This window comes from Balaenoptera physalus, assembly GCF_965194825.1.
Source record: "Balaenoptera physalus genome assembly, contig: HAP1_SCAFFOLD_1340, whole genome shotgun sequence".
Taxonomy (NCBI): Eukaryota; Metazoa; Chordata; class Mammalia; order Artiodactyla; family Balaenopteridae; genus Balaenoptera; species Balaenoptera physalus.
In genome coordinates this window covers 45,262-70,197 of record NW_028125456.1, presented here as the reverse complement: position 1 = coordinate 70,197, position 24,936 = coordinate 45,262, and the positions used below count along the sequence as shown (strand labels likewise).

Below are 24,936 nucleotides of genomic sequence, written 5' to 3'. Positions count from 1 at the left end.
AGTGGTTATTAAAGGCTCAGGATCTAAATTCTACCTGTCTCTACACCCCTTCCCAGCTGTCGATTTGACCCCGTTTTTGAATGCCGACCTCATTCTTCAACTTGCTCTGCCGTTTGTATACTCACCTTGAAAACTTGTTTCTGTGATGCGTTGAGCAGACACAGGGTGGCAGATTGCAGAGGTGGAAGCTGGTGGTCGGATATTTGCGGGCTGAATCTCCTTCAGTCCCATTCCCATTTCTGGTTGCGCAGAGGCCCTACTTCCTGTGTATGACGCGGAGCCATAGGATTGCGGGCAGGAGCCAAGTTCTCCATACAGTGAAGACCCCAGTGTGCCTTGGTTATAGTAATATACCTGGCTTCCTTCCTGGTAGGGAAGTGACAGGCGGCTATGCCCCTGATTTGTTCGTGGGCCTCCTGATGCAGCAGTTCCCTTGGCTCTGGCCCTGTCGTCAGCTGCCCCTAGGAGGACTCTGAGCCCTAGCCACTTCTCTGGTAGATTTGCCTATTCCCCCACTATAATCACACCTGAATAAGGCAACTCAAACCTTTCAGAGATGTGTCGTGAACCTCTTGTTTTCTGAAATACCTATCTGGTGGTTGTGAGACTTAAGGCCAACCTCCCCGAGAGACTTTGTTTCTATTTCTCCTAGTAAACCTAGACTCATCTCCTGTCACCTTCAACTCTACTCCAATTGTGTTCTTTCAACCCAGACCCCTGACCCTGCTTTTTACTTCTGCCATTTCATCCTCACTCCTGCTTCTTTTCCTAAATCCATACGTCTCTTTTGGCCTTCCTAGCCCTGGGCCAAGTTCCTTCCTCTTTCCTCAGTTTTTACCCCTTTCCTTCATTCTCCCATCCAACTTTCAGGCCTTCCTTTCTCACGCCCCAGTTAGCAGCATCTCAAAATTCGAAAGGTTTATTACTCATCTATTAATTCTATTCCATTTACTTATTCGGTTCTATACCTATCTTACCTATGTATGGAAGAACCGCTGGTAGCCAAGGTGGCAGCAAGAATCCTAGCAGCTGTCACCTGACGTATCCGTAGTAGTCAGCAATTTCCATTTCTTTGTCCCTCTGGGTGAAAAATTGCAGCTTCCCCGAAGAGGTGTATCTGGCAGCATTCTCCCGTTGTTGTTGAGCCCGCCTCTTCATGGCCTCTCGCTCTGGCCTCTGCTCTTGTTCGATGGGCTTTGACATGACTGGCTCAGGCACGTTGGGTTCCCTCCATGGAACTCGTTGCTTGCTGAAGTCTTGGAGTAGAAGTTGGGTTTGGAGCTTGGGTGGGGACTGGCGCTTAGTCACAGCAGGGGGAACAGGCTCGCGCTGGAGAGAAGCGCCAGATGAAGTTTTGTAGGGTGCAGGCCTAGGAGCAGCAGGCTGAGGGACACGAGGCTGGGTATGGTTGGTCCAAGCCGGTTGGGTTGGGTTGGCCACAGTTGGCTGAGCTGGTTTGGCGGGACCTGGCAAAGAGGCAGGAGCTGGCTGGGATGAATTGACTGCAGCAGGTTGAGCTGAGTCAGTAGAACCAGGCTGGGCACGGTAAGCCACAGCAGGCCGATGTGAGGCCAGAGACTGTGGCCTCCGAGGAGCGGGTCGAGCTTGAGGCTTGTCCCAGGCAGAAAAAGGCAGAGGTATCAACTTGACCTTCCCAGGAGGAGGCCGCTCACACTGGGATGGAGATGGACACTCTGTTTCAGCACTGCTGTCTGGTTTCTGGGCTTGGACTTGCGTTTTCTCAGGCCTCTTACCCTCACGTGGGGTATGCCGCCGTGGCTGGATCGCTGGGGGTGGCTGGGGGTCTTTGGGGTTGCTTGAATTTCCCAAGAGCCGACAGGAAGAGAGCCCAGTTTTCGTCTCATTCTTCTTCCCCAGCGCATGAAGAACCTTCACAGACTCCAGCATGCGCACGCCAAGGGAGGTTCGAGGCTTTTGAAAGCTCTCTTGGCGAAGCTCAGTTTGGTGTTCCTTTCGCTTCGTGTTGGGGATTGCTGGCTTGTCTTCTGCCTTGACTTTGTTCCCTGACTGCTTGTTCTCTTCAGCCTTGTTTCTTCCTCTGGTCCTTTTGGTCTTTTCCTGCCCATGGCTCTCAGTTTTGCTGATCTTTCCGGATGCAGCTTTCTGAGGTTTGCCTTGAGAGTGCTTGGCCGTGTTCGCAGGAGCCCTGTCACTGACTGCAGCAGTGCATATAACCGCTTCTCCCCCTAACAGGCACTCTGGATCCTTTGGCTGGATTTTGGCCTTGGGAGCACCACCGATAGGCTCAGAGGCTTTCTGTTTGTTCTTCCTGGGTTGATCAGAGGGAACCTTTACGACACTTGGCTTTTCCTGCACCTGATTCACCTTAATGGCTCTGGTGTCTTCAGCTTTGATCACGTTGGGACCTTGGGATCGATCAAGATCTTTCCAAGAATTAAAGAGCTGGGGAAGGTGAATATCCTCCGCCAGTGTAGTAATGTCTGCAAGACCACTGCTAGGTTCAGTCCCATTTTCAAGTGTCCCTAGGTCCTGACGACTCAGGCTGTTCTCTCCCAGATCAGCATTTTCAGAACCAGGCTGCTCCTCTTGGCTGAGGGGATCGGTGCAGGCCAGCGGCTGGGGAATATCAGGGATTCCCAAAGGGAGTAGTGGAGGATCTTGGTTTTCTATTGGGATCTGGTAGGCCTCCAGAGGCTTTGACAGCTTGGTTTTGATATCCTCCACGTTCTTACTCTCTGTTTGTCCCTGGCTTGGAGCTGGAGGCAGGGCCAGGAGACGCCTGGCACTCTGGACTGGAGCTGTCACTGAAATGTCCCCAAGTTCAGATGGTGGGTTACTCTCAAGTATGTGACTGTTTCTGCTACTGCAGGACTTGGGGAGTTCTTGAGTTTGTGTCACACAAAACGTCTGGCTTGGAGGTTGCAATCCCAGGGAATTTTTCATCACCAGGGAAGGCTCCATCACTACAAAGGGATCAAGGGAGAAGTCAGTCCCTGGTAAATGAGATGCTCCCCCTAAACACCAACACAGCAGTCGTGTACCTTTCAAGGGGTTCAGGGGCAAGATGGGCAAGGCATTTCTACTAACTCTTCTTAAGGATCATGGACAGTGCCCTATGCTACGAGGTAAGCGGTGACTGTTGTAATGCTTAACTGGTGATCATTTCATGTCACTGATCCTTGGCTCTCTTTGTATCTCATAGGACTGTTGTAAGTCCAATACAAAATGAGTCTTCTTTTTAAACAACTGAAATGTTTTACAAAGCCTAGCATTCTCATATAGAGTCCTTTCAATTCTCCCCACTTTCCCGAGAGGCTAAGAACACTTCACACCATGAACTAGGAGAGGGGGTAGAGCCCTTTCTGATGAAATACAGAAACAAAGACAGAGTCTTAGCCTGCTTGCTCTCTGGACAGGATCTCGGACCACAAGGTCTTAAATCCTGGTATAAATGACGGAAGTGAGGACACTTCAACTGGCACTCTCATAACAAGAGTTCTGAGACACCTTCCAAAGAGACTGTAGCAGTAGACGAGGGAAGGGAGTGCTACAGTGTGGTAGTACAGGGGGAATGCTCGGCTACAGCAGTGAAAAATGTGGTACCTATTGGTGTGCTCTCGGGGTTCTTGTACATGTAGCATAGATGACCTTTACAGTGTCCCTGCCACCTTCCCACCTGCATTAGGTGTTCTTTTTGTTTTTTTGTTTTTTTTAATTTACGTTTATTTATTGATTGATTGTTTGAACTTATTTATTCTACGTATTTATTTTTTTGGCTGCACAGGGTCTTCATTGCTGTGCACGGGCTTTCTCTAGTTGCGGCTAGCGGTGTCTACTCTTGGTTGCGGTGTGCGGGCTTCTCTTGTTGCGGAGCATGCGCTCTAGGCGCGTGGGCTTCGGTAGTTGCGGCTCACGGGCTCTAGAATGCAGGCTCAGTCGTTGTGGCACATGGGCTTAGTTGCTCCACGGCATGTGGGATCTTCCCAGACCAGGGCTCGAACCAGTGTCCGCCGCATTGCATTGGCAGGCGGATTCTTAACCACGGCGCCACCAGGGAAGCCCTAGGTGTTCTTATATAGAGTCTAAAAACAGAGGGCACTGAGCGAAGGTAGTGGTTACTAAAGGCTCAGGATCTAAATTCTACCTGTCTCTACACCCCTTCCCAGCTGTCGATTTGACCCCATTTGTGAATGCCGACCTCATTCTTCAACTTTCTCTGCCGTTTGTATACTCACCTTGAAAACTTGTTTCTGTGATGCGTTGAGCAGACACAGGGTGGCAGATTGCAGAGGTGGAAGCTGGTGGTCGGATATTTGTGGGCTGAATCTCCTTCAGTCCCATTCCCATTTCTGGTTGCGCAGAGGCCCTACTTCCTGTGTATGACGCGGAGCCATAGGATTGCGGGCAGGAGCCAAGTTCTCCATACAGTGAAGACCCCAGTGTGCCTTGGTTATAGTAATATACCTGGCTTCCTTCCTGGTAGGGAAGTGACAGGCGGCTATGCCCCTGATTTGGAATCTGAGATGGTGCTCCCTGAGCAAGCCTGGCAGAAAGTGATGGATATAGAGGGACCATGTTATTGGCGTCTGAAGTTTTATCATCCTGGGCTGCCATAAACATGGAGGAAGCAGCTGGGTGCCGGTCAGTGAGTGCCAGAGTAAAGTCTCCGAGTGAAGAGGAATTCTTTTCAGTGCTTCCTGTGATGTCCCACTCAAGAACACCTGGATAGGAAGGAGCTGAAGTGGAGATCTGGCTGTGGTCAGTAACTCCAGATAACATAGTCGTGCTGGAATGTTGGTAAAGGTAGGCACTACCCATGAGTGTCTGGAAAGAGGTACCGGTAGCCGATGCCGAACTGACGGCAGGGGCAGAGACTCTGGAGAAGTTGCAGACACTTCGTGTTAGGGAAGTTGCATTGCTCACCACAGGAAGACAATGCTGCAGAGAATTTAGAGTTCCAAGTAGAGATGGATTTTGGAAATTTTCTGTAAGAACAAGAGGGTCATGAAAAACTCAGGGAGGTTGAGAAATTCTCACTACGTTTGAGGAACAGCATTATCTTAAGGTTCTTGCTCTCAGGACACCTCTACTATCGACCCTTCCTGAGAAACCCAAAATCAGACAGTTAATGATGGCTGTAAGGACTGAGCAGTTTTCCACTCTTCTGTATTAACTGCCTGTGCTCCCATCTTGGGCACAGATGGGCAGAAGAGCCAAGTGGTATGGTTCAGACATTGTTCTCTAGGCTGGAAGCAACCTTCTCCCTGCCCTGTCTTTCCCTTCAGCCTGCACTCGTATTGACTTCTATGCTGTTTCCTAGACTGGAAGCATTTTAGAACTAGGAGGCCCTTAGAGAACTTTCTCTTTTTTCAGTCTCATTTCACGAGTAAGGAAACTGAGGCTCAGAGAGGTCGGGTTGACTTGTTCAGGTTCTCTCATTATGTTAGTGTCATTACCAGGTTTCAGAACCTAAGTATCCTGACTTCCTTGCCAGGACTCCACTCTGAGCATGATAGTGCCAGAAAGCAGGAGAAATAGAACTTATAATATAAGCATTTTTTTTGTCCATTAGAAAACAGTACGGCCATTACCATTGTCATCTTCAGTGTCTCCCTTTGCTTGTGCAGTTCCCACGCTATTACCTAGAGTTGACGTATAGCTCAGTCCAACTGGTGAACTGAAAGAGTCATTTTTGCCCTCTTCAAGCCTGGTTTCTCATCCTACCTCAAAATGATTACCCGAAAGTGGATTTCTTAAGTGCTTTTGGAAAGAGAAAAGTTATCTGATTACTTCAGATTACTCATCTATAAAGTGGTTATAACACCACCACCAATAATAATAGCAGTAATAATTAATAGATGAATAAGCTGATCTATTGCGTATGATTTATATGGAGGAAGATACAATAAGTTCTAGAAAGACAAAGAAAAATCATGAAAAACATGTTACGTAACGAAAAAGAAATCCATAGATATTAATGAAAACTGGGGTATGTGGGCAAGTATCAAAGCCTAATGAATTTACTAACAAATGACATTCTGTACCATACATGCAATATTATGAAAGTGAATTTTGCCCACTCTATTTTAGTGAATACTATTAACCAAAAAACACGATGGAGGTGATAGAGGTGAATGAATTCCTAGCCAATGCATACAGACAGAGACGATAAATCAGTAAAAAATGCATAACAAGCAACAGAATGCAACAAATGTGAATGTATAGGTAGCCACAACATATATAGACAAGTATTTCAATGAAAACCGGTACAAAGCAGACAGCAAAATAGTAAGTGTAAAAGAGTTTCATTATTGTGCTCATTCATATTTTTACCCAGCAAGTAACAGGTATTAAGCCTAGGAGAAATATATCTTTCCATGAATATAACTCATATAATAAGCAGAAAGGAAGCTTAAAAAGTATCAAGAAGGTTTTTGTATTTATCCTAGAACTTAGAATCATCTTCCACATCCAAGAAGATGACATCCCAAGACCTCAAAAAACCATCATCCCTAGAATCCAATTAAAAAAGATTTTCAAATGTAAGAAAATCCAAAGGACTCCACAATATTGTTTTAGATAAACGTGGATGTTTGTGTTTTCTTTTTTTCTTTTGCCGCGCCGCGTGGCCCTGGCCGTGAAAGCACCGAGTCCTAAAGCGCTGGACCGCCAGGGAATTCCCTAAATGGGGAATTAGAGATGTGGGGCTTGACTTTTTCTTTTTCTTCTCCGGTAGCTAAGATCTACAGGCGAACGATGGCTGTTGATCAATGTGCTCTCTGTGTTAGGAAGGAAATAACTGTAAAAATGAAAAGCAACCTTGCCTTAGAAGCTACATATCACACAAAGGAAATAGTCCTTCTGATTCAATGTAGAAGATATCATTTAAAATGTTTAATTGGTCAAATGTCTACCTAGTTTAAAAATTAGAAAGAATAGAACACTGAAAAGCAGCCCCCTAGATAACCACTTTGGTTTCTGGTTTCTAGGAAGCATCATTTCTAAAACATACTTCTAAAGTGTTTCTATTCCAAACTGTCAAGTGCCAGCTGTATTCAGAGAGGCAATAAAAGAAAGAAAACGGAGTATGACTTTTCTGATAGGCTGCCTTTCCTGGTGATCCCCTGTTCTGGCCTTACTTTCCTTCTTAGTCTGTTAATGTAAGGATTTGCTACCATCAACTTTGTTTTGCCCTGCTCTGAGCAGATTTCCCTCTGTGCTGTTTCTGCTTTAATTTAAAATCTTTGGCTCCCATCAACATTCCATGGCAAACTGCCTCTTTCTTGAGAGCTCCTCTATGCTTTCCCTCTTCATTCTTATATTTTTTTCCCATCTCTTGGTTCCTGTTGGCCTGTGCTAATGAAAACAATCCTAAACTTGCTTACGTTTGACTCTGTGCCTCCCTATATAGCCCAGTACTCTCCATCCTCTCTCCCTATTCTCTCTTTTCAACTAGTCGAAATACTAGTGGAGGGAGACCATTGGAGATGAAACATCTTGGTATATATCGCTAGTTTTCTGTGTCACCTGGCTTTTCTATGTTTCTGTTGAAACACTCTTTTGAGAAGTCTCTGATTTCATTTTCTACATGGGTACCCTTTAAGGCTCAATATTGGAAAAGAAGGGGATCAGAGTGATCAACCCAATGTGGTATCCTAACGTAACAGATAAGGAAAGCAGCAGGCTTTGTGAGGCAGTCAGTGATTTGTCCAAAGTCACACAGACAGTAAACGTCAAAGTCAAAACTGAAATTAGGTCTCCAGACTTGTAGTTCAATACTTTCCCTCATTATTCCACGCTATTTTGAATCTCCTCCTCAATTTAGGGGCACAAGAAATCGAACGCAAAACTTTCCAAAGTTTCTTTTCTTACCTGACATGGTCAGAGAAGAGGAGACATCAACTGCAGGTACAAGGGATGAGGAGACAACACTAGAGGATGTCTGAGTGGCTGCAGCTGAACGGCGCACGTGTCCAGTACAAAGGTCACTGGTTACTGGTCCAAACGGCTCCACGGAAACCCCAAGACCTCTACCAAGTGGTAGTAGGTTTGGTAGGAGAGTGATGTCACAAAGCAGGCAGTTGAAAGGTATGAGCTAGCCAATAGGGAGGTCCGATCCCCAACAGGAGGGCGGGCTTGGGTGAAGAGAGCGTAGGAGAGCTAAAACAACCCCTCAATTTCTGAGCTCTGGGGAGGAAATCCTAGAAGACAGATTTACCTCCCCCAGGCTCTTCCATTAGGGAAATCATTGCAACATTTCTTACAGACGTTCATTAATATAATTAACTAACAGTTACTTATATTCTACAGAGTATTCTATTTTATGTATCATATACTTAGAGCTATATAGATCTTATTTAACTAGTATCCTTAGGAAGGAAAGAGCCATGTAGTTTGAACTATTACAGTTGTAACTTGGTTAAAGAGCAGGGTGAAGTTTGTTGAGTGTACCCTGTGGAGAATGTTGTGGTCCAAGGCTCTTCTCTTTTAGTTTCTTCTCCTTGACTCCTACCTTCCTTGGGCTGGGCTAGGCTGGGGGCCAGGTTGGACTTGCGACTTAACATTTCTCTTCCGCTTTCTTTTTTTTTTTTTTTTTTTTTTTCTTCCATTATGGGCATTGCTTCTAGGACAAGCCTTGATCTTGCATTGGATGTTCCTTCCTGTCAACTTCCAGCAGCAGGAGTCTTCTTTTCAGTGCTTGATGCTTCACGAAATAGACTCTGCCCATTGGCAGCAAATACCAGAGAGCCAGGAGACAGAGCTGGTTGCAGACCTTTCCTCTTCCAGCCTTTGGTTGCAATTGTTTTGCCCATGATTTGCTAGCTCTAGTTCCTTGGGCCACACAGGTATCCTGCCATCCAGCTCTTTTTATATGTGAGAGACATTCTGAACACTGTCCCTCTTTCTTTGCACAGAAGTATATACAGTGTGGCAGTTACCGTAATCTCCTCCCCCTTGCAAACAGCCCCTCTAGAATCTCGGACCTCTAGGACTCTCTGTCTTGCATGCTTGGGTGCAAGGCCAAGCACAATGAAGAGGAGAATAATTAGAGAAAGAGGAGGACATTGGTGGAGAACTGGGAGCAGGTAAGGTGAAAGGGCACCGGAGAAAAGAGATGCATGTAGGTTTTTTGGTTTCTGTGGGAAACAAGTTGACACACTTGGGCCTCATTTTGTATTAACAGAACAGAGAGTTGTAGATATAAGTAGCTAGATCGTGCAGCAACTGCCATGAAGTCTGTACACTGAAGAGAACAGTCTCACATCTAGTTTTCATTTTGTTTTATGTCATATTACCTTATTTATAGCATTCACTGGTATGTTTGTAGAACGCAGATGTTTTCAAATGCTCTGGTTTTGTCTACATGGTTATTTCCTTGTCCTATTTGTAAGGAATCCAACATTGTAAGACATATTGCATGTTTTTCTCTTGACGATTGTTTACCTTGAAGCGTCATGAACTAACTTGAGCTGTTGGATTTTGTGGAGAAACTTTAAAAAGGGTCTGTGAAAAAGGCATTGTGGTGAGTCGCATTATGCACCCGAGCGTAAGGAGCAGATATCTGCCACCAGCCCAGCTTGGCCTGGATTGCCTCTGTGTTAGTTCCCCTGGTTAGTGCTTTTCTCCCTAACCACTCTTGTGACTGTGATAATGTGAGTTAAGGGCTGAGTTGCTAGTGATTTATGTGTGAGGTAGGCTGGTTTGAGGGAGGAAATCTATGGACCTAGTCATTTTCCTTGGTGGTAAGCTTTCAGGGGTGCAAAGATCGATCTTCCTGGGGACTTTTCTGGTACCAGGAAGATATCGCATAGATGGGACCTCCAAAGACACACATTTTATTTTTAGGCCTGTTGTTCCTATTATGGGATGTGAGTTTCTTCACTGATGGGGATGCTGCTTATCTGAGAAGAAACTGTGAAAGGTGGTGTAGTATAGAGGTGTGGCTTAAGCTTTTAAGTTTTCTTCAAGGTTTTTCCCCTAAGCTTCATACTTCAGACGGCCTACTTACATGAGACTAGTATGTGATGTCAGGCTAACAACTTCCTAAATACCTGCAAGCCAGATCAGTGTCTCTTTTCTCTATATTCCCATGGAAATCAAGGGTCCCGCCGAATTTTCCATCGAAACAGTTGATTTGTGCTGTCTCTAGGAATTCTACAGGGCGTACCGTTGCTTCCTAACCGGTGTCATTTGGGAGATCGATCCCCCTCTGTACATTCAAATGATTAATTTTGAGACTCTGCTCATGTGTGCAGTAAACCCTTTAATTCCCTAAGACCTTCCTTTCCTCCATCTCATACCCCATGAAGCCCGCTTCAGTTTATCTCCTGAATTTCTTTGGAATCTGTCAGCTCTCCCTCAACATCCTAATACTGAACTTGCCTGTCTGTTGCGATTAGGTCCTAACTAGTGTCCATATATCTTGTTTCCCTCCAATCCATTCTTCACACAAGAAAGCTTCAAAGCAAGTTGGAACATTGCTCATAAACATCGCTCACAAACATTGTTTTGAGAATAGAAAACACACTGGTGGCCTTTAAGACTCTGCGTGCTCTAGAATCCTCTCTGCTTCTCTAGCCCCATCTTGTGCCACGTTTGCCCTCACTTTCTATGCTTCAGATACACTGAATTAACCTTAGTTCTCACTCATCTGACAGAAGTCAGTTGAGAAATTATTTTTCACTGTGATTCCTAGCATTAAGGAATTTGATGATCAGGTTTTGTATGAGGACTAAAACTAAACTGGGAAGTGGAAGAATTGCGTTTCAACTGTTTCAGTCAACACGCATGTATTAATGATACCTAAGTATTGAACACCGGGCTAGGTTTCATGAGGGATACAGAAGTTCTGGCCATCTCTGGTTTTGGGTATCCCTTATTTGTTGAGACCTTTGCGTTGTTTGGTTGCCTTTTGTCTGTTTTCCAGATGGGAAAACAGGAACAAGGGAAGTATAGGTTATTACTAGGTGGGGTTGAACAAGTGGAGCAGCAAACTGCAAAGCAGAAAGAAGAGGGACGTACTATAGAGGGATGTGATTTCCATTTTCAAGGCGCCTGCGTCCTGTGCAGGGAGACAGCCTAACATAAAATGTGCCTAACAAAAGATCTATTGACTTCTTACTAAAAATCTCCAGTTCATATAACCCAGGGGTTTATACCTTCTCCTTTAAAAGTTCTATTCCTGGGACTTCCCTGGTGGTCCAGTGGTGAAGACTCTGCGCTTCCAATGCAGCAGGCGTGGGTTCAATCCCTGGTTGGGGAGCTAAGATCCCACATGCTGCGCAGCCAAAGAAATTTTTTTCAAAAGTTATACTCCTGTGTTGTTGAATTTAGTGGTTTAGATTTTGTTTGAATGTTAAGAAGATTTCAGTTTATTTACCAGGAACAAACAAAACATAATGTAAAAATAGTTTCCCAGAAACGATTTCCATCGTTCTCTTCTTCCCTTTCTCCCGCAGACTGACTGGTGTTTCATCTTGACAAGTTCTCTGAAGTTCTCTGTCATTCCATAGGAAAGCGGTCTGGCTTGGAGGTTGCAATCCCAGGGAATTTTTCATCAGCGGGGAAGTCTCCATCACTACAGAGGAATCAAGGTTGAAGTCAGTCCCAGGTAAGTGAGATGCTCCCCCTAAACACCAACACAGCAGTCGTGTACCTTTCAAGGGGTTCAGGGGCAAGATGGGCAAGGCATTTCTACTAACTCTTCTTAAGGATCATGGACAGTGTGCCCTATGCTACGAGGTAAGCGGTGACTGTTGTAATTCTTACTGGTGATCATTTCATGTCACTGATCCTTGGCTCTCTTTGTATCTCATAGGACTGTTGTTAAGTCCAATACAAAATGAGTCTTCTTTTTAAAAAACTGAAATGTTTTACAAAGCCTAGCATTCTCATAGAGAGTCCTTTGAATTCTCCCCACTTTCCCGAGAGGCTAAGAACACTTCACACCATGAACTAGGAGAGGGGGTAGAGCCCTTTCTGATGAAATATAGAAACAAAGACAGAGTCTTAGCCTGCTTGCTCTCTGGACAGGATCTCGGACCACAAGGTCTTAAATCCTGGTATAAATGACGGAAGTGAGGACAGTTCAACTGGCACTCTCATAACAAGAGTTCTGAAACACCTTCCAAAGAGACTGTAGCGGTAGACGAGGGAAGGGAGTGCTACAGTGTGGTAGTACAGGGGGAATGCTCGGCTACAGCAGTGAAAAATGTGGTACCTATTGGTGTGCTCTCGGGGTTCTTGTACATGTAGCATAGATGACCTTTACAGTGTCCCTCCCACCTTCCCACCTGCATTAGGTGTTCTGTTTTTTTGTTTGTTTGTTTGTTTTTAATTTACGTTTATTGATTGATTGATTGATTGAACTTATTTATTCTACGTATTTATTTTTTTGGCTGCACTGGGTCCTCATTGGTGTGCACGGGCTTTCTCTAGTTGCGGCTAGCGGGGTCTACTCTTGGTTGCGGTGTGCGGGCTTCTCATCGCGGTGGCCTCTCTTGTTGCGGAGCATGGGCTGTAGGCGCGTGGGCTTCGGTAGTTGCGGCTCACGGGCTCTGGAATGCAGGCTCAGTCGTTGTGGCACATGCGCTTAGTTGCTGCACGGCATGTGGGATCTTCGCAGACCGGGGCTCGAAGCCGTGTCCCCTGCATTGGCAGGCGCCACCAGGGAAGCCCTAGCTGTTCTTACATAGAGTCTAAAAACAGAGAGCACTGAGAGAAGGTAGTGGTTATTAAAGGCTCAGGATCTAAATTCTACCTGTCTCTACACCCCTTCCCAGCTGTCGATTTGACCCCGTTTGTGAATGCCGACCTCATTCTTCAACTTGCTCTGCCGTTTGTATACTCACCTTGAAAACTTGTTTCTGTGATGCGTTGAGCAGACACAGGGTGGCAGATTGCAGAGGTGGAAGCTGGTGGTCGGATATTTGCGGGCTGAATCTCCTTCAGTCCCATTCCCATTTCTGGTTGCGCAGAGGCCCTACTTCCTGTGTATGACGCGGAGCCATAGGATTGCGGGCAGGAGCCAAGTTCTCCATACAGTGAAGACCCCAGTGTGCCTTGGTTATAGTAATATACCTGGCTTCCTTCCTGGTAGGGAAGTGACAGGCGGCTATGCTCCTGATTTGGAATCTGAGATGGTGTTACCTAAGCAAGCCTGGCAGTAAGTGATGGATATAGAGGGACCATGTTATTGGCATCTGAAGTTTTATCATACTGGGCTGCCATAAACATGGAGGAAGCAGCTGGGTGCCGGTCAGTGAGTGCCAGAGTAAAGTCTCCGAGTGAAGAGGAATTCTTTTCAGTGCTTCCTGTGATGTCCCACTCAAGAACAGCTAGATAGGAAGGAGCTGAAGTGGAGATCTGGCTGTGGTCAGTAACTCCAGGTAACATAGTCGTGCTAGAATGTTGGTAAAGGTAGGCACTACCCATGAGTGTCTGGAAAGAGGTACCGGTAGCCGATGCCGAACTGACGGCAGGAGCAGGGACTCTGGAGAAGTTGCAGACGCTTCGTGTTAGGGAAGTTGCATTGCTGCAACAGATTTTTCAGCAACAGAGCAATCCAGCCAAGTTTATATTTTAGAGAGAGAACATCTTCCATATGGAGGATCAGTTGAAATAGAAGAGATTGTTAGAATTGTAGGGTGGTAGTAATCCAGGCAGGAGATGACGAATGCCAGACACCACCTAGTCACAGACATAGCTTTTGCAGCGATCAGCTACATGTTGTTGTTTTTTATTTACTCTCTCATATAATTTTTTTTAAGTCCTGGACCACAAAATACTGTGGCATAGTTGGAAAAATCTGAGACTCGATTCTAGTCTTTTTTCTGTTTGCCTGCTGTGCAGCTTGGGCTTACGTCTCGAGCCTTACTTTTTCATTGTGAAACAAGAACAGTGCTACTTAACCCGAGAACTCCACAGGCACATAAACCCGTGGCGTGTGAGGAGCAGTGAAGGAGAGAAGGAATGGAAGTGCTTTGGGGGACCCCAAGAGCCCTTCAGAAACCGTTTGTTCTTTTTATTATTGAGCATTAAAAGTGAAGGCATTCCATTTGTTTCACTCAGAAACAAATTCTGTTCTTCTGATAGCCTGTTTTTTTTTTCCACTCCCTTTTTCTGTAGTCAGATCAGTTCCTGATGGGCATTCTCCAGTCCACACTATTGCATCTGATTGGAGGCTATGCAAAATTTCCCAGAGACAATGAATTTTGACTGTATAGTAGTTAATTCTTTATAGTACGTTCCTGCAAAAACACTCTTTTCTTCAGAGTTTTTCCTTTTCAGGATAGTGGTAGTGTTGTGGTAACTAATAAAGGCTACTCTTGAGAAAATTGTCTAACTTGTTTTTAGTGTATCTACTTCGCTTACTTAATTCCATATTCCCTGTTTTCTAGACAGACTTCTTGGTGTCCACTGTACCCATGGTTTCAACAGGACTGGCTACCTCATGTGCAGGTGAGTTGCCAACCCCAAGAGGCAGAGCATGTTTAAATTGTTCTGTTTACAATAGTAATGTAAGCTAATGTAAGCTGAATGCAAAAAATGCAGTCAGAGAAGTGTATGAAGTGGAAGGCAATTTTGCCCCCTACTCAGATGTTACCACCAGTAATAATTTAGCACATATTTTTTCAGACGTAAAAAATGCAGATATAAGCATATACAATGGTCCCTTGGTATCTGCAGGGGGATTGGTTTTAGGACTCCCCATGGATCCGAAAATCCTCGGATGCTCAAGTCCCGTATGTAAAATGGTGTAGTACAGTCGGGCTTCCATATCTGCAGGTTATGGAACCGTTGGATATACAGAACTGACTGTACATGTGATTTAATGGTATAGTGTTTTAGACATTCTGGTTTATAATTTAATATATGGAGGACATCTTCCTCTGACAATATTTGGAGACCTCATTCTTATTTATTTATTATTCTTTTTTTTCCTCCAAATTTGCTTTATGTAGTTGGATATAAATAAATGAGCACAAACTTAAGCAAGATACATGTAACAATTTAATAGAACCTGATACTCTAATTCTTTCAGTGTTTCTCCAACTCATCATGGGGCTCGTAAGAAAAGTAACCAACATGGATACTACTACAGTTGAATGTCAAATCTTTAAGTGCTTATGACATACTAAATCCTTGTATAATGCACTTATGAAGAACCCTTCAAGGGACTTGTGTTTTGTATGTAGCAAAAAGTGTTAAGAGTCAAATATTCAACTCAATATAAAATAATAAGAAACACTTCTGATTTGTTAGGTTGAGATTGCTTCTCCTTTTACTAATGAATGATTTTTTTAGCTGTAATATCACTGAGCTGAACAAATATGTCACCTTGGAGTACATAAGGAAAAATAAACACATGCTAAATGGGTAAAACATTACAACTACATCTTTACTAGACCATCTCTACTAACGCTTCAGAAGCTTAGAGATTCAGAGTGTTCTTACGTTATGTGCAAGAAAAATAGAAAGAGAGAAATTCCTTCTTTTTTGAGATCACAGCTGTGAAGTCGTGATTATACAGATTCTTCATTTGTGTGCGAAACATGAAACACATTTCTCTAAATTCTCCCTGCTTAGAATTGTCAGTCAACTAGCAGGACTTTCCTTCCAAGAAACAGAGACTGAGATGTGTTTTATATAACTTCAATAACCTCAGCACTACCATAAGAAGACATGCAGTATCCTTTTGCTGTGCTTCAAGACAACAGGGAAGGAGGTCACAGGAAAGAATAAATCAAAATTGTTACAACTGAGAAACTTTTCTCAGTTTAACCATGGTGCCACTTTCATTTTTACATAAGCATGGTGGCATAAGTCAAGCTCCATACATCAGAATTCTTAATATTTAAAATTTACCTTGACTTTTAATTATCACCATGTTAACCACCAAAATAATTTGACGAAACTCATAAGAAAGGGTAATGTTAAACCCCACTTTACTAGAGTTAGTTTCTGGACACATTAGCTCATTTTTTTTATAGAAGAGGGACAGTGAATCTCAGTTTGCCTACAAGCTAGGAGATCACTTTGAATTCTGCATTTCTTAACTGCAAACAGATACAGCACTTGTAACAGGTTATAACTGGTTTTCAGCTGGTTTTCAAGCACAGAGCCAGCCCCAACAGTAATAGTACACTATTTAAAAAGACCTAAGGCAATGAATTCCATTTCCAGTGGAAAGAAAGAATCGTATGGTCTTGGACAAACAATTCTGATGGTTCACTTAACAGTCACTTAGTAGTTCTTCCTTGCTCATAGAACTTTATGACTTTTTTGAGGAGTGAAGCATTCAGCTTGAGTGGATAAATCCTTGTTAGGCTAAGACAATCATTATCATATCCCTCTTTGCCATGAATTGTCTTATGAATGGTCATATCAGTCTGTTTTGGCAAATGAGTAATTAAGGGAAGGCTGTTATTGTGCTTATGAGAATGATATTTTTCTCTGACAAAAGATAAATAGGCATTAGGAAAATGACCATTTGGGCTCTTTTTCTGCTTCCTCCTTGTTTTGTGAGAATATGATATTTGGTTTTACAGCAGCCATCTTGTGACCCTGAGATGATCATATGCCAATAATGACAAATGGTAGATTAGAAAGAACCAGCAAAGACAGAAAACAGCAACATCAGTAGTAACAACAATCACAGCAAAAGAACAATGGGACCTTAACTTGTAGAGTTCCTATAAAGTAAAAAATAAGTGCTCTATGTTTATTCTAAAACAAAAAAAGAACTATGCAAACCAGCTTAAAACTCCTTTTTTTGTGCCAGTGTTCTAAAATGTGGCTTTTAATAAAACCTTGACCCAAATGCCAGCAACTTCAGAAAAGAATTTGGGTAGGGGGAAGAAGAAAGTTATCTCACTTAGGAAAAACAACCACTATCTTTATCCTAATCTTTGACACACAATTGAAACATATATAGCTGCTGTAACACTTTACACAATTCCTATGTACTGGAGGAATAACAAGATCTAAATAACAATTATATTTTTCAACACGGGGTGAAGGCTTTACATAAAAATACCATCCTACTTTTTCCCCCTAAATTTCTAAAATATCACGTGCTTTTCCCCAACATCTGCAGCCGTTCAGGAATTTTTAGGAAACTTTCATGCATGATCTTAATTCCTAATCCCTGGCTCTTTGGGCTCAACGACAAAAGATCAAAACCACCAAAAATGATGGTTCACTTGAAGTCAGGTGAGAGACACTGGCTCAGTTAGTCTCGTAGGACAAAAGCAGTGCTGCATCAACTGTCTCCATGCAGGAGGGGCACGTGAAGGATCTCATCAGCCAGTCATCTGTACAGCCCAGGTGATCTGCATACACAGCAGAAATCAAATTGGGTTCTCATAAACAAAGTGCATCATACAGATCACACACTCCCCGATCTGTTTTTTAAATATTTGTTTTATTTTATTTATTCATTTATTTGGTTGTGCCGGGTCTTAATTGCAGTCGGTGGGCTCCTTAGTTGTGGCATGCAAACTCTTAGTTGCGGCATGGATGTGGGATCTAGTTCCCTGACCAGGGAACGAACCCGGGCCCCCTGCATTGGGAGTGTGGAGTCTTTAGCCGCTGCACCACCAGGGAAGTCCCCCGGATCCTTTTTTCTGATCCGTTTCTTCCAGGGTCATAAACTCCTTCAGGCTGATGCTGTATGAGGCCTATTCTTTGAGCTATCCTAATTTGCTCCTCTCAGCTGAGGTGCTAGGCGAGTCTGACTAGGTGTTGGATGAGAGACCAAAACTGGAACTTGATCCAGATATGGCAGCAGCAGCTCCTGATCCAGCTCCGTCCCCTTGCCAAAGCTAGCCCAGTCGGACTGAGACTTGTGAGGCAGGGAGATGTCATCCGAAGTGGGGGACTTAAGGCAGTTCCCCATCTTCCGGGACTTGAGTGTGTGATCTGTGTGCTGTTTTGACAGTCTCCCAACCTCATTCTTTTTTTTTTTTTTTTTTTTTTTAATTAATTAGTTTATTTATTTATTTATTTTTGAATTTTTAAAATTTATTTATTTTTTATACAGCAGGTTCTTATTAGTTATCTGTTTTATACATATTAGTGTATATATGTCAATCCCAATCTCCCAATTCATCTCACCACCACCGGCCCCCGCCCTGCCCCGCTTTCCCCCCTTGATGTCCATACGTTTGTTCTCTACATCTGTGTCTCTATTTCTGCCTTGCAAACCGGTTCTTCTGTACCACTTTTCTAGATTCCACATATATGCATTAATATATAATATTTGTTTTTCTCTTTCTGACTTACTTCACTCTGTATGACAGTCTCTAGGTCCATCCACGTCTCTACAAATGACCCAAGTTCGTTCTTTTTTATCGCTGAGTAATATTCCATTGTATATGCGTACCACATCTTCTTTGTCCGTGCATCTGTCGATGGGCGTTTAGGTTGCTTCCGTGACCTAGCTATTGCGAATAGTGCTGCAGTGAACATTGGGGTGCATATGTCTTTTTGAATTATGGTTTTCTCTGGGTATATGCCCAGTAGTGGGATTGCTGGGTCATATGGTAATTCTATTTTTAGTTTTTAAGGAACCTGCATACTGTTCTCCATAGTGGCTGTATCAGTTTACATTCCCACCAGCAGTGCAAGAGGGTTCCCTTTCCTCACATCCTCTCCAGCATTTGCTGTTTGTAGATTCTCTGATGATGCCCATTCTAAGCGGTGTGAGGTGATACCTCATTGTAGTTTTGATTTGCATTTCTTTAATAATTAGTGATGTTGAGCAGCTTTTCGTGTGCCTCTTGGCCATCTGTATGTCTTCTTTGGAGAAATGTCTATTTAGGTCTTCTGCCCATTTTTTGATTGGGTTGTTTGTGTTTTTAATAGTGAGCTGCATGACCTATTTATATATTTTGGAGATTAATCCTTTGTCTGTTGATTGGTTTATTTATTATTTTTTTAAGGCTGCATTGTTCCTTTGCTTACTGATGAACATGTACAAGTCAGAAGTTTTTGATATTATAAAACGTCAAAGTAATGAACATTCCTGTGTGAACATCTTTGAATATATATGCTTTGTCTCAGTTAACTTCACTCAGAATGGGACTTCTGCATCAAGGAGTTTATGCCCTTATGCTTTTTGTGGGTGTTGCTACACTGTACCAATGTATGGTTGTTCGTGCAGGAAATACTTATTGAGCATCTGTTATGTTTAAGCACTGTGCTGGGTGCTAGCAAAAAGACTTGAGAAATTTTGTGAGTGAGGAGACTTGACCTGCCCTTTGTGAATTCTAGCAGTCCAGAGAGGGAATAGATATTCAAGTATCACACTCTGCATGTAGAATTACAACTCTGACAAGTGCCAAGGAGAGGGACATGGTACCATGAGAGCATATTTTAGGGAGGATTTGATCTCATCATGGAGATTAGAGAAGGTTTAGGGATGTTTCAGCTGATATCTGAAGGATGAGTAGGTATTAACCCGATAGGGACGTTGGGGAGAGATTTCTGAGCATAAGGAATAGCAAAAGACCCTATAAGAGGAAAGCATATGCTGTGTTGGAGGAACTGGCCAGGAAGGTGGGGCCGTTGGGGGAGCATGTCATTATAATGGAGCTGCAAGTGTGGGTAGGAGCTCGATCGTGCAGGCTTATGTTTAAGGTTTCAGACTTGAAGAGTAATAGAAAACCATTGAACTTTTTTTTGTTGAAGGTGAGTGTGTGGAACATACCCAGTTGCATTTTCAACCTATCGTTTTTGCTACCGAGTGGAGAATACACTGCAGGGAGAAAGAGTGGAAGCGAGGAAACAAGTTAGGAGACTTGTGTAGAAATTGGGCATAATGGTGGCTTGGACCAGGGTATGGTGGTCATTTTGGTGGAAAGATGTGGACAGATTCTAGAGGTATGTAGGCAGTATCATTGTCAGCACTGGTGGTGGGTTGAGGATGAGGGTGAGGGAGAAATAGCTGTCAGTGATGGTGATGCCTAAGTTTCTGGCTCCTATGGTTGGTTAGATGGGGTTTTTTTAGATATGATGTTAATATTTGTCCTAATTTGTCTTTTGTTATTTGTTGGTTCTTGATGAATACTCTGTCATATTAAGTCTCCTGTTTTTAGTGTACAAAGCATTTTGACCGAAACTGACCCGTTGTATGTTATCAGATAACTTTTTAACATCTGCCAGTTTGGTCCTGTATTTTATTCTCTTTCATTTATTAATTAAATTGTTGTATTAATGTAAATAACTATATTAATAGATTTTCTAAAGTTGCGTTATCCTTGCATCCTTGGTCCTTGGAATAAAGCCTTTTTTTTTTTTTTTTTTTTTTTTTTTTTTGGCTGTGTTGGGTCTTTGTTTCTATGCGAGCGCTTTCCCTAGTTGCGGCAAGCGGGGGCCACTGTTCATCGCGGTGGGCGGGCCTCTCACTATCGCGGCCTCTCTTGTTGCAGAGCACAGGCTCCAGACGCGCAGGCTCAGTAGTTGTGGCTCACGGACCCAGTCGCTCCGGGGCATGTGCGATCTTCCCAGACCAGAGCTCGAATCCGTGTCCCGTGCATTGGCAGGCAGATTCTCAACACTGCGCCACCAGGGAAACTCCGGAATAAAGCCTTTTTGTAGTCATGGTATATATCATTCTTTAATAATTATTGATTAGATATGCTGATATTTTCTTAGGATTTTTCTATCTATATTTGTAAAGCACAATTGGACCCTTTTTTGTAAAAACTTGATTTTCTTTCCTTTTTATTTACAAATGACTCGAATTTTGTTGTTTTGTAGATATTTGATTGATGTAGAAGGCATGTGGCCAGATGATGCAATTGAATGTAAGTATAAGGGTTGTCACTACTTTTCCCTTGTTATAAAATTTGAAGGGAGAAATGTAAGGGAATTTCTCAAATTTTGGAAAAATAGAAAAGTCTGTAATTCATTTGTTCTGATATACGATAACCTTTTACCAAAAGTTTATAAAGGGATGTATCTGGAAATAGCAAGATATAATAGCCTGAATAATTAGTCAGTGGATTTCAGCATTTTTTTTCTTTTTTAAATTTATTTAATTAATTAATTTACTTTTGATATTATATCCACTGCCCCACCAAGGAAGTCCCTTTTTCTTCCTTCCTTCCTTCCTTTAAAGCTCCAAGTCATTTAAAATACATGACTTCTCACTAAAAATCTCCAGTTCATGTAACCAAGGGGTTTATAACTTCTCCTTTAAAAGTTATATTCCTGGGACTTCCCTGGTCGTCCAGTGGTGAAGACTCTGCGCTTCCAATGCAGCAGGCCTGGGTTCAGTCCCTAGTTGGGGAGCTAAGATCCCACGTGCTACGCAGCCAAAGAAATTTTTTTTAAAAGTTATATTCCTGTATTATTGAATTTAGTGGTTTAGTTTTTTTTTTAATGTTTAGAAGATTTCAGTTTCTTTACCAGGAACAAACAAAACGTAATGTAAAACTAGTTTTCCAGAAACGATTTCCATCATTCTCTTCTTCCCTTTCTCCTGCAGACTGGTGTTTTATCTTTACAAGTTCTCCATCATTCCATAAGAAAGCTGCTCGTCTTCTGGTTTCATAAGAGATGGTGAACAGTGGTAAAATATCGAGTTGACCGAAATTTCTAGAGTACACTTCAGGGAGCGAATGATGGGGTGGAATGTTGGGGCAGAGTGAGAGATACAGATTCTGGTGAGACTGAGAGTCATGCACAAAAATTACTGGGCTGTGGTGAAGGGAGAACAAAACTAAATCAGGTTCCTGCTGGTGGACAGGAAGCCAAAATGAAGAAGAATGGTGCGTAGCTGGGCAGTGTAATTAGGCCCCTAAGTGCTGTGTCTTCTGATAGTAATTATGAACAGAAACCAAATAATAGTTACTAATAACATGGAGGTGACCAATCCTTGAGAGCTGAGGCAGAGAGAAGGAAAGATGGCATTATGCCTTGTCTCTGGTTCCTTGAGTTTCCCAGGCTGGTTTGTGACCAATCTTGGGTGAAATCATAACTAAGTCATTTCTGCTAAGGTGATCAGCTTTCGTGGGGTCCTTTCTCTGCACTCTGTCCAATGATAAAGCCCACTGGTTTATGCCTCCTGGAAAACAGTTATTCCAAAGCAGTATAAGTGAAGCATTGATGAAACAGCCATGAAGAACATGTTTCCACATGGCCTCGCACCACCTTTTCAAAGTGCTGTAAAACTTTTTTCACCCAAAAATCAGTAACAGAAAAGGATTGGGATCAAATCCCGTACAGAGGTAGTGTAAGAAAAAAGAGAATAAGGAGCAGAATAGCATGTCTTCAGACAATAAAATCAAGTTGGAAAAGACAGGTCCACAAAACAGATCAAAACTGTAACCTATTATTTCAAAGTAGGCTAAAAGACGTTAGGAAAAACAATGCGAAAGATGAAAGAACATGGATCGAGGAGGGAATGGGAAGTTATTGTTTAGTGGCTATAGAGTCTCTGTTTGGGATGGTGAAAAAGTTCTGGAAATGGTAAATGCTGATAAATGCCACCTATGGGTGTTTGGTTTTAGTTGATCTTCTTCCATGAAAGGGTTTGGAGAGATTCAGAAACTATGCTGCTGCCTCCATCTTTCTGATGTCCTGCTCAATCTTTTGACATAATTATTTTGAATTTGCACAGTGGTGATGGTTGCACAGCATTGTGAATGTATTTAATGTCACTGAATTGTATACTTGAAAATGGTTGAAATAATAAATTTTGTTTTATGTATATTTTACCATAATAAAAAAAAGATGAAAGAACAGCATAAACCAGAATTAGGTAAGATGATAGAACTCAAGACAGAATTCAAAATAAAAGAAAAAAGTTTCAGAAGTGAGGACTAAATTTAAAATAATACAAGAGTGGGGACTTCCCTGGTTGTCCAGTGGTTAAGAATCCACCTTGCAATGCAGGGGATGCAGGTTCGGTCCCTGGTTGGGGAACTGAGATCCCACATGCTGCAGGGCAACTAAGCCCGCACGCCGCAACTACTGAGCCCACGTGCTCTGGAGCCCACGCGCCACAACTGGAGAGCCCACGAGCCGCAAGGAAGAGCCCACGCACTGCAACAAAGAGCCCACGTGCTGCAACTAATACCCGACACCTCCAAAAATAAATAAGTTAATTAATTAAATAAATTAAATAAAATAATACGAGTGAATGAACATAATGGATAATGCCTTAAGAGAAACAAACAAGAAGAGGAAAAAATTTTTTTAAATCTAAAAGAAGATAAAAAGAATTTTAGAGAAATGGCAAACATAACAGATAGGCAAAAAAGAGTCAGGACAGCTCTGAAAAGAGTAAATACGTATAAGGGGCTTTCCTGGTGGTGCAGTGGTTAAGAACCCTCCTGCCAATGCAGGGGATATGGGTTCGATCCCTGGCCCAGGAAGATCCCACATGCCGTGGAGAAGCTAAGCCCGTGAGACACAACTACTGAGCCTGTGTGCCACAACTACTGAAGCCCACGCGCCTAGAGCCCGTGCTCGGCAACACGAGGAGCCACCGCAATGAGAAGCCCGCTTGCCGCAACTAGAGAAAGCCTGCGCACAGCAACAAAGACCCAAAGCAGCCAAAAATAAATAAATAAATACATTTATATATATATATATATATATATATATATATATATATATATATATGTATAAGAATCTGTTATACCATAAAAGTGACATTTCAAATCAGTGGGACAGATTAGTCAGTAAATTGTGATACATAAATGTTGGGGTATAAATATTTCTCTGGAAGGATCCACAGCACGGCCAAAGCAGATGTCTCTGAGGAGGGAAATGTGTGGCTGGGGAACGTGGGGAAAAGGGTCACTTTTCATTGAATACCCTTGTGTAGCTTTTCTAGTGTTCTGTCATGTGAATCTATTACCTGTGAAGTTTGCCTGAGTTCAAACCCCAGTTCCCCCAATTGCTAGCTCTTAATCTTGGGCAAACTCTTCACACTCTCCAAGCCTCTTTATCTGTGAAGTAAGGTCAGTAACTTAGCCTGGTGCTGCCTGGCACAGAATAAACTCTCAAAAAATGGACATTATTAGTGAAAAAAGCCCAAATGCCCATCAGTGGATGAATGGATTTTTAAAATGTGGTGTATATGTGAAATATTATACAGCCATAAAAAGGAATGAAGTACTAACACATGCTACAACATGGACGAACTTGAAAACATTATGCTAAGTGAAAGAAGCCAGAGACAGCGGTCACATTTGTATTATTTCATGAAATGTCCAGAAAAGGCAAAAACCATAGCGACAGAAAGCAAATTAATGGTTGCCAGGACTGAAGGAAGAGGGGATGAAGAGTGCCTGCTGATGCTTAAGGGGGCTTCTTTTTGGGGTGATGAAAACGTGATGGGTTAGATGCCGGTGATGGTTGCATAGGCTTGTGGATGTACTAAATGACACTGAATTTGCAGTTTCAGAAGGTGAATTTTATGGCATGTGAATGACATCTCAAAAAAATAATTTTGAAAATGAAAATTGCCTGTTTTCCCATAGTCACTATCCACTGTCTCCATCTCTCCCTTCTCCCCACTGCATTCCTTTTCACGCCCACCCCTGCCGCTCTCTCCCATCGTCACTCCCTCGAGCTGCCCCACGAGGCCTCCCAGGGAGCCTCTGAACCCCTGGGCGCCTGCGTCCTGTGGCTGTTGGAGCTGCTGCCCAGTGCGCGTGCCCCCACCACTCTCACCCGTGAGAGTGGACGCTTCCGTCGGATTTTTTCTCATGCGTTTCAGTTGATGGTGATGTTTACAAAAGGCGGCACGTGCCCTGCTCAATGGAGGAAGCCCCTCAAGTTAATATTTAGGCGCGTGCAGAAGTTTGATCTCGTCCACCAGTAACCTCAGGATGCTGTGCTCTGAAAGCCAGGTTGGCCGCCTACGGGCATCTGCAAATACAGAGGACTTCAGAGGCATTTGGGCCTCAAGTTGAGTCCTTGTACCTCCACATGGGA

At 43.1% G+C, this 24,936-nt stretch overlaps 2 long non-coding RNA genes and 1 pseudogene across 12 annotated transcripts in view; 2 read left to right on the top strand and 1 right to left on the bottom strand.

The window, feature by feature from the left end:
• LOC309653866 overlaps window positions 1–22,699 on the top strand; it is a 45,151-nt gene extending 22,452 nt beyond the window's left edge. The window contains exons 1-5 of one of the 10 annotated variants that reach the window (XR_014259576.1): window positions 2,901–2,978; window positions 14,382–14,442; window positions 20,415–20,588; window positions 20,746–20,792; window positions 21,476–22,699. This is a non-coding gene — a long non-coding RNA (uncharacterized lncRNA). Of the gene's footprint in view, window positions 1–2,900; window positions 2,979–3,090; window positions 3,108–4,723; window positions 4,741–13,255; window positions 13,371–13,892; window positions 14,202–14,381; window positions 14,443–15,882; window positions 15,912–19,723; window positions 20,589–20,745; window positions 20,793–21,475 lie in introns of those variants that run through there. The other 9 variants (XR_014259577.1, XR_014259578.1, XR_014259579.1 and 6 more) reach the window with 9 other exon arrangements.
• Window positions 1–24,936, top strand: part of LOC309653867 — a 75,963-nt gene that overhangs the window by 39,350 nt on the left and 11,677 nt on the right. The gene's annotated exons all lie outside the window — the stretch shown is intronic.
• Window positions 15,572–19,701, bottom strand: LOC309653865 (RING finger protein 11-like; annotated as a pseudogene). Its single transcript has 3 exons — window positions 17,602–19,701; window positions 15,878–17,387; window positions 15,572–15,742 (listed from the first exon to the last, which is right to left on the bottom strand). The product of its transcript is annotated as an RING finger protein 11-like (transcript).